The sequence below is a fragment of the Ammospiza nelsoni genome, chromosome 9, assembly GCF_027579445.1.
Source record: "Ammospiza nelsoni isolate bAmmNel1 chromosome 9, bAmmNel1.pri, whole genome shotgun sequence".
Lineage (NCBI taxonomy): Eukaryota > Metazoa > Chordata > Aves > Passeriformes > Passerellidae > Ammospiza > Ammospiza nelsoni.
The window spans coordinates 19,005,820-19,029,769 of NC_080641.1; the positions used below are offsets into that span (position 1 = coordinate 19,005,820).

General features: G+C 38.6%; 1 long non-coding RNA gene across 1 annotated transcript in view; it reads right to left on the minus strand.

Moving 5' to 3' along the window:
• The window catches only part of LOC132077149 (uncharacterized), a 34,187-nt gene extending 12,233 nt beyond the window's left edge, over positions 1–21,954 (minus strand). Inside the window, exons 1-5 of the long non-coding RNA XR_009419008.1 lie at positions 21,883–21,954; positions 9,873–9,952; positions 4,318–4,477; positions 4,136–4,198; positions 1,640–1,816 (exon numbers count right to left, since the gene is read on the minus strand). This is a non-coding gene — a long non-coding RNA (uncharacterized LOC132077149). The remainder of the gene's footprint in view (positions 1–1,639; positions 1,817–4,135; positions 4,199–4,317; positions 4,478–9,872; positions 9,953–21,882) is intronic.
• Positions 21,955–23,950: the final 1,996 nt, after the last annotated feature.

Consider the following 23,950-nt stretch of genomic DNA (forward strand, 5'->3'; position numbering starts at 1 on the left):
AATCAGAATTTCTGATTATTTACTTTAACAAAACCTTTAATAAAAATCCCACTCTGTGCACGTGTAGCAAATCACAAACTAAGCACGAGGTACCACACTGATGGTGCAGTTGTGCTCAGTGAGAGCAGCAGAGCCCAGCAGAGCCCCCTCCCCAGGCTGTGCCCCCCAGGAGCAGGGTGACCTGCCAGCACCTCAGCACATTCTGACTCACAAAATAACTCCATGAGCTAAACCAGACTAATTCTGTAAGGAGGGACAATCAAACAGGCAAGGATTTGTCAATCCTGCCATTAACACACTGGAGTAGCCCCAGCTGCACCCTGCAATGTGTTGCCTTACTCCCTTGGACAAAGCCAAAAATATCTGTAACTCCAAAAGGGGCACTGAAGTTAGCACTAAAAGTGCTCAAAGCTTCTAAGATTGCCTCCAGGACTCCTGAAATTGATTTTTAAAGATCTACTTTGCCTAAAGCTAATTTATTCTTAATTCAATTCACTATTTTTATTTAAAAACCCTTATTTTTTTTTACTTCCAGCTAAAGTATTCATTTACAGTGTTTTTCAAACATTATTTTCTTGAAAAATATTTTCTTTTTCCCAAAAATCGGGAGTTTTTTCAGAAAAGGTTTTTGAATTTGGACTAGGACACCAGGGGTTTTTTTTCCAAAATTTTGTTTACTACTGGTATTTTCTACAACACTGGTCTGCTAAAAAATTTTTTAAAAAAACCAGCAAAAACATGTTTGTACTATCTAGAGAACATTTTGTACAGCTCATAACTCCATGTTTTAAGGACTGTCAAGATCTAGACCACTTTGTACCTAGAGAATAAATTAGTTCTTTTAAAACAGAATAAAATAAAACTTGATTTTTATCTGGCACAGGAACTTTCTCAAAAATGTGAAATATAGTGATTTCAGTAATTTGGCAGTAAATAGTCTTTGAGCTTGTACCAAGGTACTAATACCAAGAACTAATTATTGCCCATCCTGTAAGTGAGCAGCTCTAACTGTCTAACATTGATGATACATTCTCTTTCTAGCCATGCTCTGCTCAAGTGTATAGGCACCTCTCCAGCAAGCACTCCTAAAGGACTCCGTATCTACACTATGTTTAAAAAAAAAAAAAAAAAAAAAAAAAAACACAAAAAAAAAACCACAAAAAAACCCAACAACAACAACCCAGGCATTTGTTAAGGAAAAATGCTGCTTACTTAAACCAAACTACTCCAGTAAAATTATCCAATTTTGCCAAAAAGCATTGAAAATGCACTTTGGGCTTTTATTTCTCATTTAAATTAGGAAATATTTTAAAAAATACAGATAACAAAAAAACCCAAGTAGAAAATCTGTTTCTTAAAGATCTTTAAGATTTATTGATACAGTATACACACTTAACTTATTACTCTTAGATAATTACCTAACACAATATTCTACTTACACAGAGAGGTTTAATTTTAATTTACAGTTTAATTGTCCTACTTAAAGTAAGCCTGTCACCTGTGTCACTTGGTGGCTCATAACTGTAATCCTCATTTAATTATTTACTTCAAGGGAGCATTTTAATTATAGACATTACTCTGTGTGTGTAGAGTAACTGGCACTGGAGGGCAGTGACAATTTGTACAGCAGAGTGCTCACCTGAATTTCCAGTGGCCACAACTCCACGTGAAGCAGTGGCTCATCTGCAGAGCCCACCTAGACTCCTGAGAGATGCTGCTCTTCACTTGCCTGGCCCAGGACCACATTGGGGGTGCCTGAGAACAGGCAGGGCCACCAGGGCACAAAGAGCTTGGATTACTACTGCAAGGCTCCCAGCTGAAATAGAAATGAGACAATAATAACTTCTCACATCCACACTTGACCCTGCAAATCACCCTTGGACATGGGAGGGGGCACACAGCACTGGCTCCAGGGTGAGGTCACCACTGTGCCCCATTCCTGTGGGGATCACTAATGGAGTGACAGAGCATGGGCTTGCCTCTGATTCATTTCCTGAAATTTCAGCAACCAGTGATTTATGGGTTTCCTAAGATCAGGCCACCTATCAGCTTCTTTTTTAATAGCCATCAGTTGACCAATATTCTGTGACATTATCTAGTACCTATGCAAACTAGATATAATTTTAGCTTTCAAAGGATCACATTGCAACAAGCTCCATCATTAAAAAAAAAAAAAAAAGAGAGAAAAAAGAAAAAAACGCTGCTTTGTGTTTGCTACAAATTTGCAGGTTTGTTGGCTATTGCTGGGTCATCTTCACAGTAATTTTAACTTCCAAGGCAGACACTTCATCATCACACAAGTGGCACTATGCAACTTCCCTGCTCTGGACCAAGCAATATTTTTCATTGCCTGAAGCCCCAAGAGGCAGCTTTGTAAAACTTAAAGTATTATCAGTTTTTTATATTTGGCACAATAGAATGCATTTCTCTTCAGGTACACCCAACCAGAAGGGATGGTAAGGGAAGCCTTGTCCCCAGGCTTGCCAGCAGGTGACTTGGGCTCTCTGCCTGGGGCAGACAGGGACAAGGGGCTGCCCAGCCTCCTGTTCTACACACTGAAAAGATATGCCCAGGTTCTGCAGAAGTCCCTTTTCTACCATTAAAACACTTCCAGGATTTGTGGTGCTCCTGATTTACTGTTCAGCACTCCTGACTCACATGTCTTGCTTAATGCCCAGGCAGCCCCATGGGCAGTCAGGGGTGTTCCCAGCTGAGATCCTGCCCTCTTGGAGAAGCTCCTTCTGCCAACTCCCTCCTACCCAGGAGCAGACACCAAAGCACTGTGTCCCTGCCAGGAGACAAGGAGAGTGCTGGTGGCATTTCCGAGGGGCACAGCTCTCCAGCACATGCAGCAGTGCAGAAGGGGGACATTGGGCACATGGGAACTGCAGGCCACCTGGTCCTGAGGTAAGTGCCTCTCACAGCAGTCACTTCATTATTAACAACCTCCATATCTTCATAAGATGCTTATCTTTTTCAATAAACAAAACAGTTACTGAAGGTTTTGTTTGGTGCCTTTTATTTTCTAATATTGGGATGAACCCAAAGATTGCTTTCTTTAGTATCTACCTTTCTTCAGTGATTAATGTTTTTTCATGAGCAGTGTCATTACCTACAATTTTTATCATCTAGATTGTTCTATTTTATTCAGCAACCTAGAAAAAATTTCCTCTTTCTAAAGTAACCTTCAACCTACAATTTGTCTGCTGCTTCTTACAGTACCCTCAGCACAGCCATGGCCCCTAACAACTGAGGGCATTCAGCACGTTCCAGTACTGAGTATATCACATTTCCCATCTGAAATTGCTTACCTCATCAGTCACTAAGGGCCCAGTTTGGAAGTCATTAAAAATAATGAGAATGCTGGCACTTCTCCCAGCAATAATGGCATTGGATTCTGTGTTGCTTTTATACTTTAAGACATTTGTATATATCCACAAATCATTTAACTCTTATCTTTGTACTAGCTTTAATGAATCTAATGGCTGCCGAAACTGTGTGGGCTTTATTCTACTTTTTATTTAAATAATCTTCTGCCCACTCCATCATAAAACAACACAAACACTTACACAGCATATTGCATCACGAAAGCCCCAAAGTGTTTACTAGGATCACTATATCCACCACTAAAATGCAAGCACTTCTCAGTCAATAAACACTTCAGCTGACAATAAAACCACAAGAGAGTTTTCAGAAGGAAAGCTGAAGAGCAACAAATTCCATTTTCCCAAAATAAATTTAGAACCAGGGTCTTGCATTTTCATCTCCATCTGTATCTACTGTAGCCTTTCCCTCCTATGACATTGCAAAAAAAAAAAAATCTAACTCCATATTAACTCACTAAGTACCAACATCACTCCTGCAGGGTCCACATCTTACAGGCTTTGACAGGATAATGAGCCCTCAGGAACATGCTCCAGGCCATCACTAAATGCACCCTTAGAGTTTCAACTAATTGTTGGAAAACACATATTAATGCATAAACAAAACTTTAAAAGATTCACCCTTAATAGTCAAGGTCTAGCTCAGGGCTAATGTAAATTTCTCATCACTACGCTCTTCCTGATAGAAACACATACAATTTACATGGTTTGAAATAAATAAGAATAATACAAATATGGAAAAAAAATCTCACCTTTTTTAGATGTGTGTTTATTTTGCTCCAGGCATACATTTGAACTGCACATTAAAAACAGACCTGTCATGAGGACAAACACAAAAGTTACAGATCCAGCACTTCTGCATAGAAAGTGTGACATTTCAAACTCATAGAAATTAATAACAGCATATAAAATGACTCATACATTTTGACATCACCTGCTCACAGCGGAGGTGTCTCTAAGATGCAAAGAACTTGAACTCCAGTCACCCTGGAAGTCCATCCAGAGTGTGAAAAACCCAGAGATCCTGGACTGCTGCTGAATGCTCTATCTTGTTAAAAATCAGTAGTTTACTGTGACTAAACAGACTGATTTACCTAGGTGGGAGCATAAAGAAAAGGTATGTGTAAATCAAATAACAATAATTCTAACCAATAATAAAACTACAAGTACCAGAACTAATAAAAAATTGCTTCATAAGGTGAACTTTAAAGGTGTTTTGATGTTATTATCAGTATATGTGAAAATCTGAGAAACATTACCACTGCATTGAAGTTAATCTAAAAGCCCATTCTGTAAGGTTATTAAAAAATCTTTTTAAGGCTTTTAAATGTTTAATACCTTTGCAAAGTATTTTCTTTGCATTTATTTCTAAGTGCTGGATAAGGTCTGCTTTTAGAACATGTAATCTCAAAATATTTTAAGCCATGTTACAAATACTTCACCAAGCTACAAAAAAAATTACCAAGCTGTCCGTAGCAGTAACTATCATTAGTTTGAGTTTTTTAATCTATTAGATCAAGGAATGAAATTACATCAAATTTGGTATATGATTATCAATCTAGTTTGAAATTATCTACTACGTATCACCTACACAACTACTAGTACAAGCTACACAATTTAAGCAATAGGTGCAAATGCTCAGGCATCATAAGTGATCCCACCATTTTAAGACAGGAGAACATCCTTATGCAGCACAAATAAGGGAAGAAGAATGTCAAAATTGATTTGAAGATAATATTGAACATCAAAGACATGTAACATTGTGGCAATTTTATTAAAATAAAAATATGGTTTTTGAATATTTGGGGAAATTTTATATTCTATTTTCTCCTGCGGGGAATGGCAAAAGGAAGATAGTAGTTTTCAGATACCGAAAGCCTGTCTATGGCTCATTATCCAATTAATTGATATGAATAAATTAGCTGAATCAAGCTAAATGACAGCTAGTTGCTCCACAAAAGCTAGTAGTATATCACAATAAGGGGCTTTCAGAGAATTAGATCAGTGCAGAGGTCTTTCCTTTTGAATCTTCGAAGCACATTAAAAGACATTTCTATCTTCACTTTCAGAAAAATAAGCATTTAAGAAAGGGATGGCAAGTTATTCATATTCAGAAACTCACTGAGAAGATTACAGGTGTTACAGCAGCAGTGGAGAGTTTCATGGCAAAAGCACAGCAGAATTTTTTTCTTCCAGATCCTCTTCCACAAAATGGATAAGATCTCTCATACCTATTATCTCAGATGTCTCTCTATCTTCCTCAAGGAAAAAGGAGACAGCTTGGTAGCTCTGTTCTTCCATCGCCTCTTAGCACTGCACCCATTTGAAAACATCCTGCCATCCAAGGTGCTTCTTTTTACACCAAGACAGGAATGACACCAGAGGCAGCTCAACCAATCTCGTTAGTCACTTATGAAAATTACATGGGATAACTGCTTTTTAGGGCCTTATAAGAATCCTGCTTTGACTTTGTGCAAATGTAGGAGAGTACAGGGGATGGCACAGGACTTAAACACAGCTGAACAACTAGGGAGAACTGAATCTGGATTCATTACATTGGGAGCAGAGTTAGAGATTTAGTGCCAGGTGATGCAGAAAAAAACAAACAACCCCCCTTCTGTTTGAATCTAAGCCTCAATTCTAACTAAACTGCAGGATTAAAATCTGATCTTAGGCAAAATAATCACATAAAAGTTCTAACTAAACTCCTAAGCGTGAACTCTGCTGCAATGGGGAATACACACTCTCAAGCTGCACAGAAGCTTCCATTACGTGAAAAAGAAAAAAGCACAGCTTTTCTTACCACTGAGATGCTTCTCACACTTTTTAATTTTAGAGATGGTTTGTTTTCCACTTTCCTCCCTCCTGTCACCTCAGACAATGGTAGTTCAAGTGGACAATACAAGCAGAGGGGACATTTCTAATTCATCTCACTCCTCCTTCATTTTTTGTTTTTGCTGCTGTCATTTTACATGCATGGAAATGAGAATTTTGCCCAAGACACTCCTGCATGAAAAAGTCTGTGTCACTCAGATTCTGAACACCAGGTATTCATTGATGGCTTTCAAGTAGATCCTGAAGTGGCAGCCAAGAATTTACAGCTGAGGGTGCTGAGGCCGCTTAGTCAGGAGAAAAGGAGGCTGAGGAAGACCTTACTCTCTAAAACTGCCTGAAAAGAGGCTGCAGCAAAGTGGGGCCAGTCCTGGAAAAGAAGCAGTAGCATGAGAGGAAATGCCTCAATTTGCATCAGGTGAGGTTCAGACTGGTTATTAGGGAAAAGTTCTTCACTGAAAGGGTTGCCAAGCACTGGAACAGGCTGCCCAAGGAAGCAGATGTGTTACCATCCCTGGAGGGATTTAAAAGGTGGGTAGATATAGCACTCAAGGACATGGTTTAGTGGTGGTCTTGGCAGTGTTGGGTTAATAGTCAGACCATAGAGGATTTCTCCATCCTAATGGTTCTGTGATTCTATCCTCCCAAAATATTTCACATCAGCAGGAAAAAAAAAAAAATTAAGCCTTTGGTTTTCACATCCAAATGTTAGTTAAAGTGTTTAACCCTGGAGACATTTTCAGAAAATTAGTTGAGAGCCTTTGCACAATGTAATCAGAAGAAGTTTTAAACTCTGATTGTGCAATTAAACACAATATACTCTTGCAGCTGCCATTTATCACACTGCTACCATTTCAAGTAACCTGGCCAACAAAACTGTTTGGTACCTAGGAGTGAAGAAATGAGAAGGATAATGTTCTGTAGGAGAACAGGTCTATCCAACATTTTATAGTGCTAAAAATACCCTTGAGACTTGTTCTGATACCTTGTAATTATGCATACATATCCTGATTTATGGTCCATGTCTCCCAGCCCAAAGCAGTATGCACTCTGTTTCACATCTTGCCCTATTTATGTGTAAAATACTCAAGTCTGTAATGCCATAAAAGAGAGGACAGGCTCATTGCACATGTTACTATCAATTTCATATGAGCATAGGCATAATCTAATGATCCTTTTCAACTAAGGATAAATATGCACAATTTAGCCTTAAACATATTCAGGGTCAGATAATTTCAACTGCTGCCTTTGAGAAATATGCCTGTGATGTTAAAGATGTCTGCTGTCCAGCCTCCTCCTTAAGACTGTAGAGAGCATGGCAAAGGAGACAAATTTGTCCAAACTGCAAATGGGACAAGAAACATTGTCAGCTGTGTATCAAGACACATATCTTTTTCAGGCCAAACTTGTGAATTCATGTTCCACAACTTCCCCCGCTTCTCTCCACCTCCACACAACTCTGCTCTCTCACTGATCACCTGCGTAATTAATGAAGAAAAGAGAATTCACCTTGTCCAAGTGAGTACTGGCAAAGAGAGATGTGGTTGATAGGAAAACTAATAAGCATTTTACCTGTAACAATTACTGGCAGTATCCAAACTATGAGGTATATGCAGGTCCATTTCAAAAGAAGAAAGGACAACCTGGCTTAGACAAAGAGATCTGATTTTCATTCTCCAGGTCTGCTCTGAAACACTCACACAACCACTGGCATGTGGCTGAAATCCTCTCTTTGGAGATGGAGAGCAAAGGAGTCACCCAACATTTATTTGCAAGTGGGTTGTTTCATTTTATTAGGTTTGTGTTGGTTTGGGATATTTTTTCAATTTTCCACCAGTTTCAAAATAAGACAACACGGGCAGATTTAACGTTGTGGTGTGTTTCTGCCCAGCTTTTACATGCTAATCTTTAAAAAAGGAAATGTGTAAGTGCAATGGAGTGGCCTTAGCTGCTGTCTGTACAAGGAAGAGCTGGAATCTGCATGTGCTAACAAGGGATGCAAAGACCATAGCAGGGAGAAGGGTTTTCAAATTACTGTTACTAAAAATCCAACTACTTTTTTCTCCCTAACATATCTTAAATTTGGTTGACATATCTTAAAGTTGGGTGCATATTTATTAACACCTCTTGCAGAAAGGAGAAGGTTTTGCAGTGCAATTATTTCAAAATAATTTTGAAAAAGGACTCAGTCAACATAAGGTTCAGTTTATCCATGAAATAAGCTCATGTTTTGCTGACTTTTGCAAAAACAATTTAACTTGTAGGCTGAATTCAAGCTTTATTTCATTTCACAACACAGCTTCAATTCTGTGTTTGTCAGTTCTGACAACTCTGTACCTGTTTCCTACTTGTATGGATGCAATAAATATGCACTAATGTACCAATAACAAACTTGCATTATTAACAATCACTGAAACATAATTTGCAATTCACAGAAAAGGCTCCAACCCAAACCTGAAAAGTACATAATATTATTTTTATTTATTTATTTTTGTATTAAACTACATCTGCTGCACATTGTTTATGCTCCTCTTAGTGGTAGTTCCACCAAGTTTTCTTACATTACAATAGAACTATTTTTTTCCAATTCAGATTCAAATATGTTTTTCATCTTTGTTCTGGAATTATTGGTGCATGAATTAAGATGTAGATCAAAAGAATATTTTTCCTCACACACGCAGAAACTACAAAATTTGTGGAAAATGAGTGGCCTAGGGAAAGGTTTATGAAGTTCTCCTGCTTTTTCAGCAAGTTCCATAGATAGCTATGCAGTCAATTTTGTGACTAACCTAACCAAATAAAACCAAGTGACACTTGTATTTAATAATCTCTTTCAGGAACAATCTAATCTGCATACATCTCACTTTCCATACTTTAAACTTTTTTTTTTTTTTAATCAAAGCAGATTTGCTTTTCATGACCTCTTTTATGAATCCTTTATAAAACAGTTCCACTACCCATGCTTATTAGCTTTTTCCTTCTCTATTTTCTTTCTCTTTTTTAAAGGGTATCTGCATTCCTTCCAAAATAATATCATTTTTCTTGTCACTCCACTAATTTTTTTAGTGTTCCCTATTTCAGAGGGCTCATATATTTAAACAAGTAAGGGCACTGGTGCACCATCATGCACCAGATGTAGCCTAGAAATAATTTTATCCACTCAAATTCAATTAGGTGCTGTGATGATAAGGAGCAAAACTAGATTGTTTAAGACAAGACCCAACATTTTAATGGCAATCAATACCTCCCTCCCTCTATGTATGAGCTCTCTGATTATTATTATTATTATTATTAATCTTGATACATGGGAAGCTGAACACTGGACAGGGTGAAGGACTAAACGGTGCCTCTGCAGCCAATGTGCTGAACTGAATGAACTGAGTGCAGGAACACAGGAGTGGAACTTTTAATTATCTCAGAGAGACAAAGCCATGGAAATAAAGTTCTTATCAACGCACTGCCAACAAATTGATAAACCGGGTGCAGAACAACTTCTTATAAAAATAAATTATGAAAAATTAGAGTACAGAAAGAGACAGACTACTCATAAAAGCAGACAAGAGAGTTTAAAGTTTTTTGGTTTTCATGCAGTTTTCTTGCGAGATTCTCACCAGAAGACAAGAAACAAACCAAGAAATTCTTGAACTATTTACTTACATGGAATGAAGGAGATATCACAGAAACAATTGTACATATAGATGATTTTAAAAGTTTCCTTGGTGCATCTGAAAACCCACCTACAAAAAACAAAGGTAGAAGCAAATTTCAGTAGTGTGAAGCTATAGTACACATCTCCAACAGCCTAAAAACAACCAATGAAAGTTTCTACAGCAAATCAAATACACAAAATAAGCTATCACCATGCCAAAAACTAATATTTTTACAGTGATATTCTATAGGAAAAGTCAAAATAACAAATGCCCTGATTCAGAAAATTAGAGACTGTAATGGCATTGCTACTTTCTAGCCATCTGGATCCAGAGAGATATTTCCTACTGCTAAGGACTAGGGCCTAAACTGAAACCAGAAGGACAAAAGAAAGAAAGATGGACATAAGAGAGTCATTTAGCCTCAACAGCCCAAAACTGTCAGGAGTTTACCATTTTTAGCTTGTAAGATAGAGCATGTATTTAGCATCTGAAAAGTCTGGATTTTGTAATAAGCACCAGACTCAATCTTAATGTGCAGAGGATACAGCCTCTTTGTAAGGCGTTCAATAACATCATACTTGATCATATAAGAAGAACCATTTATACTTCACTTATTGAGCAATGGCTCATCTACAAAATATCAGTGTATAGAAAAAGCAAAAGAACACATTACAAAAGGATATCCAGTCCTCCTGATAAGACTTTAAAGCAATATATAATATACCCTGGATTAATATCATATTAATAGCTATGGCAAACTCATACCCTTGCCATTTCAATAGCCTGAGCCAAATAGGGAATGCATCTGACTATCTTTTCAGTACTTCTACTTTTTAAGTGTTATATTGAATCAGGTCAAGCAGAACCCAAGATACTTTATTTCAAGGCTATTTCAACCGTTAGAGCTGCAATTTAAATAGAAAGCGAGTGGTACTGTTCTCTGTACTTTAAACTATTTTAATAGTTTAAATAAATGAAAGTTATTGAAACTGGTTTCCAGAAATGAACTTGAATCATGCACAAATGTGCTGTTTCAATACAGAATAAGATCAGCAGTGCAGAAATGAATTACATTAAAAAGCAAAAATATGCTAAATCAGACAAAGAATTGAAACTCCAATACATCACAGGTGATTCTCCAGTAGCACATGTTTCCACCCAGAATACACCTATTGCACACAGAAAGCAGAAATGAAAAGAAATGCTAATCCATGCAACAATGCAGCTTCACAGAAGCAGTGAAGGGCTTCAGTTGGGTCCTTAAAAGCAGGCATTGGGGCAAAATGAGATACAGCAGGATGCAAAGGGAATAGTGACTCAAAGATAGGTTCCCACCTTCTTCTCTACCCTGCTGTCCACACTCCAGGAAATAGATGCCTTTAGCATTGCTAAAGCACATATAGAAAAATATATTTGAGAAATATATATATATAAAGATATATATATTTTAGAGGTTACATGGTGGTGCATGATGTTTCTAAGATCATTCTCACTCTTTTCTATTTCTTTTTATGGACACCAACCCATGAAGGAAAGACCTTGCTGACAGAAGCAGTTTCTCTGCGGAGATGTTCTATGGGCATAGAGCTGGCAAAACTATATTAAATTTTAACACAAAGCTTAGAAGTTGCCTACAGCAAACCTTGGTCACAGATTTCAGTCTTAGATACCCATATTTTGTATTTCAAAACAGAACTTTAATCCTCACAGCCTACATCAACTAACCTTGGGAATGCCAAGGTTTTTATCACAAAAGCTTAGGAGGTCCCAAAATTTTGTCATCCAGCAGGCATGTTCAGAAACATCCCAATTCCAGCAGGTTGGGAAATGCCCATCTTTGAGGCCTGAGCTTCATTAGGAACTGCAAAGACTTACTCCCTCCAACATTTTGCCCAAGGGTATCAGTCCCACAGGCAAGCAGTACTTTTACCTAGAGAGGTTCAGTGCAAAAATGCATCAGCAAAGACCTTCTTCAAAATCACTTGTCATCATCACTGTGACTAATCCTGCACTCTTCCTAACAACCCTTCTCAGCTTCTAAGTATGGAAATCTGTTACCTATTTCAGGAAAGTGCACTGACCATAAAAGGTGGGGCAAGAATCCAATGACCAGATATTGCAATTACTCACATCCTGGCTGTAAAGTCCCCTTACAAACCCACACCTAGCTTCACTTGCAGCTCATTCTGTGTCTGGAGTGAAGGAAGGGGAACAATTATACTATCTCAAATCATCATTATTGTTTCAATGATTGCATTAGCATTCTCAAAGCATAAACCGCCCACAAAACATTTGAGGCAGACATCTAATGATGGATTTTCCCAACAGAGAAAGCAATTCCTCTAAGCAATAAAACAGTCTGTGAGAAATCCTGCAGTCATAAATCTAGTATTTCTCATTACAAAATTTACATCAGCCACGAAGTGATTACTTCTGAAATTACAAACCCTTGTGGGCAGAAATATTAGTGGGTTACCAATTGCCATTCTCATGAGTCATGAGAAAAGCAGTTCAAGTCATAATAGTCTTGTAAAAAGCAAAATATCAAAAGAATTAATGGTCTTATTATAGACAGAAAGTTTAGGGCATCCACATAACAAGTATCTAGGCATCAAAATACTAAGACCAGCAGTAAGTTCCCATCGAAACTTTCAAAGGTTACCAAGTAATACCCAAGCAATACAGGTTTGCATTGCTTAGATATTACTTGGTAATATTACAGTGCTATCTATACAACTTTTCAACATATCTCCACAAAAGTAGTACCTAGACCCTCCAAACCTCCCCGGCATTCCCCACACGGGAGTATGCAATGTGCAGAAAGGAAAGAGAGGGAAGAGAGAGAAGAGGAGAAGCACCCGGGGCCTTCCACTCTCGCAGAACACGGGCAGGATTTCAGTTCCCCAGGCAGGGCAGCGCTGAGCCCCTGGCTCCCACCTGTGCCAGGTGCTGGAGGCACACAGGGCAGGGCCCAGCCACAGCACAAGCCCCTTGGGCAACCTGGGCAATTCACAGGACGTTGTTCAGCGCGTTGAATAATGAGGATTTGGAGCAGGCTGTTCTTCCTGGAGACTCTGGGAGCTTGACTGAGACCAGCAGAGCACACATAGGGGTGGTTTCAGCTCACCACAGCCCTGTGAATAGGGACAGTGTTTTATTTTTACTGCAAGTCCAATCACTGGCTATGGTGGTACTTGCCTTATACAGCACGGTGTAAAAATTATTACAGGCAAGGTAGCAGAAGCAAAAAAAGCCTGTAAATATACGTTTGGAAAAGAAATTAAGTTTTATTACAAACAAAAATAAACTAAAATAATAATTCAGACAATTTATATCTCATCTTTGCCGTATGCCATGCACTTCGTTTTAGCTATTCCTGGAGTAAGCTGATCACATACTCCGTGTTTATGGGAAAATTATTTCTAAACTATTTTAATTCCTTCTCATGAAATGAGACAATATTTAACATGCTCATGCTATCTTCTCTAATAACACAGGGAATTAAAATTTACAGGTTTGTAAGATGATATCTCATTGTGGCATTAGCTTTGTGGTCTTTGTTCTTTTGGTGCCATTTTAGTAGATGATAATCACTTATCAGTTCAAAATATTGGCTTAGTAAAAAACATATGTCAGTGTTCCCATAATGCATTTTACCACTAAAGTATAAATATATATTTTCTATTTCACTAGATATTCATATAGGAATTTGATCTTGTAGCTGGATATACATCGACCACTACCCATAGTGTTACTTGTTGACAATTCATTACAAAAATGCCTTTTTTGGAAAGAAAACTCAGAACACTTTTAACTAGAGTTGGAGAAAAATTAACCATCATATTATGCATAATTCAGCTTCAGGTCTCACATTTAAAAACCATCATCAATCAGATTTACTCTAATCTGGGGCTGAGGTCTACTGACCAGCACAGAGGGGCAAGTATCCTCCTTCCTGCTGGGGAAGATGCTCCACTCCTTATGTGCTCAGCAGCTTGCAGAACAGGTAATCCAGGTAACTCCATATAAAGTTTTTCCTTTTATTTCCTTTCTACTCTTAGATAATTATGAAACACGTTTCATTACAACCCCAAACAAGAAAATTTCTACTTTTTACAGAGCAAGTGTATCTTCAGTGGCAGCCAAGCTACTTTCCCTGCACTGTTAATCCAACGGGACATGACATCACCCATGATCAAGATCAGTCATCTCCACATGAAATTGCTTTCTGCCTCTTTTAAAAAGATGCTTAAAGATGAAAAATTATTTTTGATATTAAAGTTAAAGCACTTCATCTTGAAACTGTCAAAATGAAAACTTCCAATTTCCTGGATTGTTTATTAAAAATCTCAAAATAGTTTTGCTATTTTTCACAGCCTGATCTGGCACACAAAGAACTGAGACGCAAAACTGTTCACTAGATTAAACTATAGTTCTCTCTTCCCCCGTCTGATGAAAAAAAAAATATATATGTGTGTATATATATATATATTCTCTTGGATTTTGGGAACACCCTAGCAAATGTGGTGAAAACACTATTTCACCCCAAAACTTTCAGAATTTCTTTTGAGTATTTTCATTACCATTTTTAATGAAGAATTGAGATTGATCACAAACTATTAAAATTAATTACAGCAATTAGTCAGGACAGGGGAATTCAAAGAAGAGTATTATTCCAGAGAGCAGAAATCCACTTTCACACAACAAATTCCCCAACTAAGAGGCTGACCTGACATTCACAGCACCTGCCCCACTGCAGAACTGGTCACTCTTCAGATTGCAGACTGGGTAGGAGCTGTTCTTCACTGGTGCTCTTTGAGGGAAGTTTTAGACAGTAACATTCACCAACAGGAATGTATAAGTAGCCCACTTATTTTTGCTGAAGGGAAGAGGTGGGATATTAAATGGGCTGTTTGAGAAACAACAGTGTATGAAACATGTATGGAAATATTTGAAAGCATATTGTTTTGGTTTTACCTCAGATAATGTTTTCATGCACTCTTTCAGTGTCTTGCACACTAAAAATTAAGTACAGATATAAATTTTTTTTGTCTGACAGTGAAAACTTGAAAGCATTTTGGATCGTGAGGGCATTTACACCTACTTCGATTTCTTGAAAAATAATTTAACAGTACTAGCTAGGGAGTGTGACAAAATAGATATATTGGTTGAAAAAAAATTTTGTTCTTCCCAGATGAGACTACTAATACAAAATCTTCCCAGTGAGAAATTTTAAGAACTGGCAGGGGATTGTTGGTTGGATTTTATTGCTAGTGAAATATGTGTTGTTGTGTCATGTCATAAACAGAAAACTGAAGCACTCTTTTTAAATCCTCAGCACTGCTGACACTTCCAACAAGTACTTCCGTATTGGTTTTGGTCTTATCTGTTTCTAACAGACAGCCTCATGCCTTGGAAATCTGACCTGAAAGAAAAATTCAGCCCCAAGTATCTGCTGTCAATTGTGCAGAAAATAGGAGATGACAGCAAAGTCACTCCTGCATGCCAAATTAGATCTCTTTCCAACATCTTCTAATGTCATTATTAGCACTCAAATACACTGTGTCAAAATGTGTCTGTATAAGGAGATGGACCAGGCAACATCAAATTTATCTCTTAGTCAATATGACAAGCTGGTTTTGATTCAGACTTTTGAACAGGAGAGACTCTTAGGAAAAAAATCTGCTCCATCCTGAAGGTTTGTTTACAAACATGGATATTATAATAGATGGAAACAGAAAAAAAAATGTATTGCGCAGTTTCACTGGATTTCTGGAATCAATAGTAATAGGAGTTAAAATCATCAGCATGAGCCTTAGGGTGTATGCTCCAAACAGTCAATGGTGCAATGCAAGGAGTTACAAGATCATCTTCAAGAACACTGTCGGCTTCAGAGATAGCCTTAACAGAAAATACTCATTCTAAAGCATCCACATAAATGTGAATTTAAGTGTACCAGATGGTTTTAGAACAATATTCAAAGGATTGAGAAGGAAACCACATCTGCAAAGATTAAATTCCAGTAATTTGTTCACGGTTTTATTTCTGACTAAGTGTACTCAAATAAAAGCGAATACCCAGACACAAAAGGCACTTAACTACTGACAGAAAACAATTCCTGGAAGATCAAAGTCTTTCCCTGTAGCACTGAGAAGAAAAGAGTGTATCATCTAAATACATCTTAACATATAGCATAAGCAGCAGACATTACATTACAGCTCCATACCCTTTACCTGTATAGCAAAGTTCAGAAGGTTAATAGAAGAAATTAAATAAACCACAATGAAAAATATTTGGAGTATCATACACATGGGACTATTAACTAACCCAAAGAGAAGAAAAGACTGCTTAATTCCTCTAAATAAATGGATATTGATAAACCTCATCTATTCTAATTAGCAAGATTCCTCCTGTTATTTCATCTTTATATGACTTCTTAACACCCATTTCATTCCACCGAAGACAATTATTATCTCGTAGAGACAACAGAGTTCTGTACCTTCTCATTAAACTTGATGACTCTTAAAAATGTTCAGGAATGTTTAAATAAATACTTCATGTTTGGTTCTTAGTGAGCATGGAAGCTGTGCTCATGGAAGTGAGTGTGGTGTGTACTGAAAATGCTTAGGAAAAAACTACAATAATAACCAAAGTAGTCCCAACTCTTCCACTCCTTAATAAAATTTAATCCTGTATAACAAGAGCAAGTTTGTGCAAATCTTAGCATTCTAATTTCTTAACTTCTTAAAGCACACGATGTTAACCATGATCAATGCATATTTTAATGCAAAGTATCTCATTATCTTTCCAGAAGTGAATTTTTACTTTTTCCTATGTTAATTGCAAGTACTTTTGAAGTGAATTTCAGAATACAACTTTAACACAGGTTTTAATCATCTCATTACCATAAAATGTATAGACACAGTTTCTCATACCACAAAATTATACTCCTTAATAGAGAAGCATGGTATCATTTCATTTTCTGTGTATACACTACATATGATACACCAACTTTTCCCAGCTACAGCAAAATGAACTCTTATCTGCTCAGATCATTGCCAAATTAAGACTGAGAAAAAGACATACACAGATGTTTACTCATAACCTTTCTCCCTTTCTATTTCTTTACACAACAGCCTTCACATAAACAACAATTTTTCCTGTATGTCGCTTCCAAGGTTTAAAGTTTTGAGTGCTTGTTCATTTCTATGAAAAGAGTAAACCCCCTGTTGGTTTATATGAGGGGATAGAGAGGCATGGTCCATTTCTCCAACTCTGCCACCTCCCATCCAAGACAAAAAAACTTGGTATTATTTTTAATCTCATCACAGAAGAATAAATCCAACCAAGCCTGCCTCCACACCAGCAGACTAGAAAAGAGAAGTCAATATCAAGCATATTTTGGGGTTGGGAGCAGGGGCAAAAGGCATAAGGACAAACATTGGCTATGGTTACTGCCACTCAATTAAGCCTTTCCAGGCTGTAAAATCTTCAGGGTAATGAATTAACTCTGAATTACAAGAACAAGATAGCACAGTCTTGCTCTGTATTTTCAGCTGCCAACTGCTATATCCTATACATGAGTCTGCAGACTAGTGCTCCTCCAACAGATGTACCAAAGAAGATCAAAGATTTTTGAAAATAAACTGTAACAAGGTGTGGATATAAGCAAGGTCACTGCTGTAAGTCAGAGATGAATGCAGCAAACAAGGTATTGTTTCTAAAGCAGCTCTTTACAAAGACTGAGCAGAGGCCAGGGACTATTCACAGCCACAAGGGCACAGCATCATAGCTCAGAAGGAAGAGATGCTGGCAGGTAGCCTTGCATTTAGGAAGGAGAAATGCCAGAAATCACTGAGTGGATGTCACTCAGTGTTTCTTGCACCTCCTGGCAGGGAGAACATGAGCACCCTCTGACTTAGTTCAGCAGCTGCCTCCCTGTGGTCACAGCAGAGCAGAGCTGGGGTTTCAGTTGCTCTACTTTGGTCTCTTGACAGGGGATGGACAAGATTTTTATACCAGATGGAAAAGTACAGGGAAATTAATGGTGGGGAAATACCTGGAAATTCAGTTCTAGCAGGGATAGCATAACATATCCAACACAAGTCATCACTTGTCAGAGCCTCTACTCCAAAAACCCAATCTCTAAATACATACAGGAGAAAGCTTTGTCAAGTACTTCTCAAATGCACTAAAAAAGAGACAGTCAAATTAATCTATAGTCCTAACTTTCTCTTCTATATTCCCAAATACAGAATTAAAAACAAAAAATAAAAATCCTAAAAGTCTAGACCACATGATTTTAAGCCTATTAAGTATTTCCTGAAAGAGACAGATAGTTGTCAGGGCCATACAGTTAACCCTAGAAATCAGCTGCATATGTTTTTTATTTCTCAAAATGAATTTCTAAGTTATAAATTAGACGAAACAGCCACCTTCTTCCTGTCTCTGCCAAGTAAATGGCAGTAACAGTAGAAACCAGGAATAAAACGTGAAATTGAAGAATCAGGTAACTAAAATTGATTAAAGATTATAACAGTGTTCATAAAAATGTAATGTTTAACATCAAAATGCAACATCCAGCCCCTTCCTGCACATGAAGGAACCAACAGCTTGAGATGGTGACATGGCATAAAGTAAAAGGTGGGAAAAAGGCACATGATGAATCACTGTTACCACAGATAAAGATACACCATTTACAAACATGCCTCCACATAAATATATTGACATGTAAGTTTGGCTTACAAATACCTCCTGTAGCTTTAGTCACCATTACCCATCCAGTAGCTTTACAACCCTGTGCACAAGATGACAACCAACCTTAGCATGGTCTGTGGACCAGAATGAATGAACTGAATAAACTTCAGTCACTGATACTGGTGCTTTTGCCTGCCCCCAAACTCAGTGACACAGCAAAGCAAACACAGGAGGCAGCCACACCACATCATCCCCTTACCTATCACTACCCAAACCCACTTTCTGATTGGATCACCTAACAAAATCGGGGGGGAAAAAAAAGAGAAGTAAGGAATTACCCAGTATCTCCTAAAAAAATTATCAAGTCTAGCAGGTAAATAATGAAGTCAAAGTAAGCCCTATGGATACTAAGTACATATAATACAGTACTTGATCTTCAAGTCACACAGATCTCTAATTTAATAAACTGGTTGTAAAGGTACATAAGATGTGTGCAAGCTTCCCTCAGCCATGCAGCAGAAGAAAGTTTCCAGTTCAAGGAATAATTAGATCTCCCTAAAATGATCTTATCAGTCTCTCCTGCACAGAGCAGCCAGGCCCACTCATGCCATACTACATGAGCAAACAGATTCACAGACTAAAGAAAGACTGATACAACTTTCTTTCAGCATTCCTCACACTACACACAGGCATGAAAATAGCCACCAAATAAAATCAAACAAATCACTTTTTTTCCCCTTTTTTGTGTGTGTTTAGATAAAACATCAAAGCAATCAATAACACTGTTCAGACCATTAAGTTTAATTGATGAGAACATCCATTAACAGAGTAATTTCTGAAACTGTAGGTATTAATTATTTTCTTTCAAAACTTATTACTCATTTTTATGACTTGAGGGCTATTGGGCACCCAGGAAAATGACCATATTAATGCTCAATACTTTCTATTTACTCCCTGTTTTACAAGATATCTTTCCAAGAGCCTCAAAGGTACCAGACAGATCTAATAGCAGTGCAGCCATCACACACATCCCCCAGCACTGTCTATCCTGGCTAACAAATGGTTTTGGCCTCTTATTGACTGTAATCAAAGGGCAACTTTAGAGGCTTTACATAAAATTACCTAGAACATCAGAGATAGTATAAAGGTCCTATAAGCATTCAGGATCTATCCTGCCTACTTTTCCATATAAAGTATCTTTTTGCACAAGCTCTTAAGAGAATCAACATACTTTTAATGAAAGTTAACTTTATTTGAAACATTAGAGAGGATGCTTTGTCTGCTTTTGGTTGGTTTGGTTTTTAAAATTAAAACTTCAATTTCACTTTAGAAGAGCCAAGATTTTGACTTTTTTCTCATAGTAGAAAGACTCATGAAAGACAAAAAAAATATATACAAACACAGTTATAAAGAAACCAGGTCCATGGGTACCTCACATTACATCAGGCAAGTCAGTCAGACCCAGACTCTGAAAAACACCCTGAATTCAATTTATTTTTATTTATTTTTCCACAGAAAAGCAAAATCCTAACAGCTAGAGAAGATTGACTTACTGTTGATGATTTGCCTAGGTGTTTTACAGATACTCACATTAATAAAAGAAACAGAATTCTCTGTATCAAACTTATAACTAGTAATGTCAATTTTGCTTTAACTATTTGGTCAATCGGGTGGTTTTCAGACCCACATATAATGTTATAAACAAATCACACCACTGCCTAAGGGAGAAAAGGAAAGAAAATTACTTCAGCAGAAGTGAATGAAAAACACACTTTCTAGCTATAAACTCATATATTTGTGGTCAATATTTAATAGTATTTGTGTAGCAATACTTCTGCAATTAAGCTTATGCACACAGTGCACCATAGTCCCAATGAATCAACACAAATATCACTTTCATTTGCAAGAGTTTGATTTCTGAAAAGAACATAAAATTAGCTGCAATAAAGTTCACTACAATAAAGTTGGCTGGTGTTCAGGATTTTTTTCTTAAAAAGTCATTTAAGGAAGAGACTAGTAGGAAGTATATTTCTCTCAAGTTTGCAGGTCCAGCAGCACAACTTTGTATTTTGTTTCTCTATTTGTTAGTTAATATATGCACAGAGGATGAACTAAAGACCTACATTGATAGACCTGTTCCCACTTTATGCTCTCTTCCCTTCCCAAACTTCAAGACTCAAAAAGAAATGGCAATAATGGCCTTAATTTCCTCAAAAGTCTCCTTGTTTGGGGGCTGAAGGACTTCAGGACTGTGTGAACAGTTGTACATTCAGTTTTTCTACCATCCACTTACGTGTGCTAACTTAACATTCTCTTCCAACCCTGATGACCATGGTTCTAAGATCACCCAGTCTGACTATCAGTCCAGCACCACCACCAGTAACCACTAAACTGTATTACTCCCTGCCGGATCCAAAACTGTATTACCCAGTGCCTTAAACATTTCCAGGGTGGTGACTCCACGATCTCCTGGCCAACAGCAAAAAATATTTCTCGTATCTAATCTGAATCTTCCGTCTCAACTTAAGGCCATTTCCTCTGGTCCTTTCACTGCAGAAGAGACCAGCCTCCAACTTGCTCCAACCTTCTTCCATGTGGCTTTAGAGAGTGGTGAGGTCCCCTGAGCCTCCCATCCTCAAGACTCAACAAGCCCAGCTCCCTCAGCCATTTCCCATCAGACAAGTGATGGCTCTCAAGCCTTGCTGTGCTTTGCTGGACATGTTCCAATGTCTCCACATCCTTTTTGAAGTGAGTGGCCCAGAACTGGACACAGAACTCGAGGCACAGCCTCACCAGTGCTCTTATCTCTAGTCTCAGTCTATCCTCTGCTACTTTAAAATCAATACCACATGTCCTGTTGCAACACCTTGCTAAGAAGTCTGTGCCCCTCTTTCTTATAAACTCCCAGTGAGTACAGGAATGTTGCTAAGAAGTCTCCCCAGAGCCTTCACTTCCAGGCTGAACAATCCCAACTCTCCCAGCCTGTCTTCAGAAGGCAGGTACTCCAGCTCTCTGATCAGCCTCATGGCCTCATCTGTACCTGCTGCAAGAGGTCCATGTCTTTTCTGTGCTGAGCACTCCAAAACGGGATGCAGCACTGCAGGTGGAGTCTCCCCAGAGCAGAGGGCAGAATCCCCTCCCTCAGCCTGCCAGCCACACTGCTTGTGATGCAGCCCAGGAGGCAGCTGGCTTTCTGGGCTACAGGCTCATATTGCAAGGACCTGGTACTTATGATTAGCCACATATTGAATAGTGTTATTCTTTCAAAGTACCAGCTCACTAAGTATGAATGCTGTCATCTTATCGTAAAGCTCTCATACCTTCTCGGTGATGTCTCATGGGCAGCTCCTCGCAGCACTGACTCCTCCTTCTTCACAGCACAGACAAAACACTCCAGCTCGCTTCTCAACCAGCTAACCCACTCTTTTATAGCACTCATCCTTATTGGACACAGCTGGGGCCTGTTAAGGGCAGGCCTGTTCCTAATCTCTGGTAATTAGTACAGCTGTGACTCCTCAGGGGTGAGGTTACCTTCTGCACTATATTTTCTTACATTCTATCCCCCCACACATGGAGATCAGACACACTGGTTAGTAATTCCCAGGTTACCCTCTAGAACCAAATTTATGGACAGGACTTACACTGACAGCCCACCAGCTTCCTGCAAGGATGGGATGATGCAGCAGCACAGCTTCTCGATACTCACTCCAGGCTGATTTGTTTACTCTGACTCACCTGCTGAAAAACAAACAACCACCAATACAAAACACAATAAAAAGGAAAAAAACACACCACCATCATCCCACAGAAAATAAGAAACTCCTGTGAAAGATCTTCCCAGCACCTTCAGCAGCAGAGACCAACACAAAGAATTCACTAACCATCCCTGGCCCAGGCTTTCCACTGAGTGTCCCCAGTTACACTGCTGCTGTCAAGTAGTCTCACTGATTTCCTGGGTTTGATATACTAAGGAGCTTTTTGTCAACAGCTTGAGAGTCTTTTGTAAGACATTTTTCTTGTTCTTTATGAGATTTTTAATTTCCTGCTTGCGTTTGGCCAGCCATGTTTTAAGGACTTTCCTCTACGGTTCATTTGAGCAGGCTTTCCTGTTTCCAGCATCTGGCAATTTTGTTACAGTGCCCTCCTCTGAGGTTTCTATCTAGTGAGGTAAGCACCTGAGCGTGATTTAGTATTCTCTTTTTTTTACTTTGAGATATATGTGGGGGCTTCTGATAACTTTATTAAAATACCTGCGTTGTTAATAGCCCTCAGGAGGCTTATAGGCCTTTTAGAATAATTCTTTAAGTGTTTGTTGTCTGCTTGTTCTGCAGCTCCTGTGCTTAAAATCAAATGGCCATGTTCTGCATGTGTTTATTTTGCTCTCTTCAGCTGTAGAGCTCAATGTGATCTTATGGCAGTCACTAGTTACCAAGCGGCTCCAGTGCACCACTCGGGAGCACATCCAGAGTAACACCTTTCTGGATGCACCAGGTGTTCTGGGAAGCAGCCACTTTGCACATCTGGATGCATCCTCATGAAAAGGCACCTATCCAGTCTCTACAGGGCACCTGCTGAAATGTCTCACTGTTGCTGCCTGTACTGAATTTGCAGCTTCCCTATTCTCATTTCACATTTCCTGAGCACTATTTCAGGTCTGAGCAGGGGGCTGGTAACACAATCTTAGCACTGCATTATCATTAGAGCACAAGATTTCTGCCCACAGTAGTTCCATGGATCTTCTCTTCTCCCATAATATTTTTTTATGCTGTTGTGCTTTATAAAATGTACAGCACCACTCCCTTACAACTGAATGTCACTCTCACCTTTCCTATAAAGCTGATATGGCAGCATTGATTACCCTCCTTTCACCAGGTCTGTTTTCCAAAGTTATCATTTCACACCAAATTTCCTCATCTTACTTACAGACCTTAAAGCTGGTGAGACAGAACTCCAGTTTTTCCTTTTCTCCATCTCTCATTACTGCTTCTTACTGCCTCTGTTAAGTGGCATTGCAGATGTTCTGAGAGGACTCCCTTTCTTCTTTCACTGTGCTCCTCTTTGTCCCTTGCAGGTTTGTTTGGGGTACCCTGAAAATCAGCCATGCTACCTTGGCAACCTCTGACATTCCTGCCCATGAAGATGCCCCTGCTACAGGAACATGCAAGAAGAAATTACAGCAGCAGCTGGCAACAGCTGCATTTGAGCAATCAGGCCACTCTTTGCTAGCAGGTGCTTCACTGCCTGGACCTTGCATCCCCCACAGCAGGGCAGAGGCTGCTGCCATGGTGGAGGCTTCACCTGCAGCCATGCTGGAGTCCCACTGCTTTGTGCACAGCTAACTGGGAGATACACACAGAGCAGCTCTATGAGGCTCTTTCATTTAGTGCC